We start from the raw sequence: 2,066 nt of genomic DNA, 5'->3' as shown, positions 1-2,066 counted from the left end.
ACATAGGTACCGGGACACATAGGTACCTGGGTACTGGGACACATAGGTACCGGGACACATAGGTATGTACCCCTGCCGGGACGTACCCTGGGTACGGTTCGGTATACCGGAACGTATCCTGGTAACTATCTAGCTGATATGGTTAGGGTTAGTGTTAGGGTTATGGAGTAGGCGTAGGCAACTCCCTAGACTCGTTAGTGGAGTAGGCGAGGTGTGGTCCGGCATATTAGATAGTAGTATTTAGTACCAGGGTACGTTCCAGTATACCGGACCGTACCCAGGGTACGTTCCGGCAGTACCCTGGGGGACATAGACCCTCTCAGGACCAACTTACTGCACCCACGATCATGATGATGTGCTAGGCCAACGTATGCATAGGGTCTGCTACTCGTCACCGCCAAACGTTGCGTTTGTGGTTTGCACTTCTGTGAAATAAATTGATACGTATAAATATTATCGAGAATCCGCTTGGTGTCAAGGTATCCATCATTCCATGTGGGATTGTTAAGAATGTATCCAGCGCAGCGTGTTAGAACATGTACACAACCTACGTAATGATGATGACCTGTACGTCTATAGCCACACCAGGCGATTATTACAGTATCAGACAAGACAAGACAAGATAAACTACACCGCTTTTTGACCTCTGACAAACTTAATTCCCTGCAGAAGTAGCAGGGCTTTAATGTTAGAGTAAAATAGTGTGGTAAAAAATGGATTAACTTGATATTTTTACTCAATAACTTCACACCAAGGCACATGCCCATGTGTTTTTGCAAATGTGGCATGCAAACAGCGTTCGTAATTAGTGCTGGCCCGAGGCCACCAAGTTTTTGCTTCGGCCACCACCTCTACGAAACTGCCGGTCCTCCTGACCCGCACTTTTCCCCCTCATATTACGCTGAAATACTACAGTTATCGCAACGGCAGTTTAGACAGACTTGTAAATGGGAGCGCATTCTAATACGCTCCGTTCCTGAACGTAGACGGGGTATCCAAAACATCCTCCAATCATGATTCACCACACGAACAAAACCTTCTGACAGTCTAAGAAATCGATTGCAGCATGAGATTGACCCCAGTGTTTTTATGACCGCATAACAATAAGTTCATATGTCGCAGGGGTTATCGTGGGGAGTGAGGGCACGACCAGTGACACCTGACACGCACGTAATCAAAGCTGTTAATTGAATTCGGCACTTTTCTTTACGTAGAAAGTGGACTATTTTAATTCAGTTAGATATCTAGAAGCAATGTAAACTGTATATACTTCAAGATTCTAGGCACTTGTAACTTTGCGGATGTGCGGCAGCATTGATCTATGCATGGGGGTACCCAGGACTGGGGAGCAGAAAAACGAAAATTAAAACCTTTCCCAGAAGCTCCCCCAACATTCCTAGAGCTTGAAATATATTATTTGACCAACTCTATGTTACATGTATGGTGTTAATGCCAATGGTTATCTTTATATACTATTTTGTTACTCACTGCTAGTAAATAAGCGGACCACCAACTTTTGTGCAGGACCACCGACTTTCTGAAGTTGGTGGTCCTGCTGTTCACTAGATTTTCAGCCAAAATTCAAACCCTGCATGCAAATGTGGCTTTGTGTCCAATGTGACAAGTTTGTAGGGCCTAAAGTCATGTACCGCTGTACGTCATGGTAGAAATACCAATGGAAAATTGGGCTACCACTTTTCATTTTGGGCCAGAAAAAATAAATTTCTGGTGGCCCAAAAATTTTTTTTTGGGCCAGCCGAGAGTGTCAAGCACTGTTTTACCAGAACTATTTGTTAGTCTACTATGAAAGCACTTCCATTTCTGCAGAAAAATGTGGCATAGTTTATTAGGTAGGCTGTCTGCAGGATGTAACACATTATCCTTTCAACCAATAACATTTTCGGACAATTTCAACTCTTACCCTTATCAGGGTGCGAAATTAACGGGAGTTTGGAGTCAAATACTCCCTGATTTACTGTCGGACTCCCTGATTTGACATATATGCAGGAGTCCGTGTGACTCCCTGAAAATTCTGCCATACTATACTAACTAGTTCGTTCCAGAGC

The 2,066-nt window shown here is 43.9% G+C and overlaps 1 long non-coding RNA gene across 1 annotated transcript in view; it reads left to right on the top strand.

Annotated features, from left to right (window-relative positions):
* The window catches only part of LOC106820717, a 6,963-nt gene extending 5,214 nt beyond the window's left edge, over positions 1-1,749 (top strand). The window contains exons 2-3 of the long non-coding RNA XR_001395645.1: positions 1,215-1,217; positions 1,668-1,749. This is a non-coding gene — a long non-coding RNA (uncharacterized LOC106820717). The remainder of the gene's footprint in view (positions 1-1,214; positions 1,218-1,667) is intronic.
* Positions 1,750-2,066: the final 317 nt, after the last annotated feature.

This window comes from Priapulus caudatus, unplaced genomic scaffold, assembly GCF_000485595.1.
Source record: "Priapulus caudatus unplaced genomic scaffold, Priapulus_caudatus-5.0.1 Scaffold2, whole genome shotgun sequence".
Lineage (NCBI taxonomy): Eukaryota > Metazoa > Priapulida > Priapulimorpha > Priapulimorphida > Priapulidae > Priapulus > Priapulus caudatus.
This window is presented reverse-complemented; position numbering and strand designations above follow the sequence as displayed.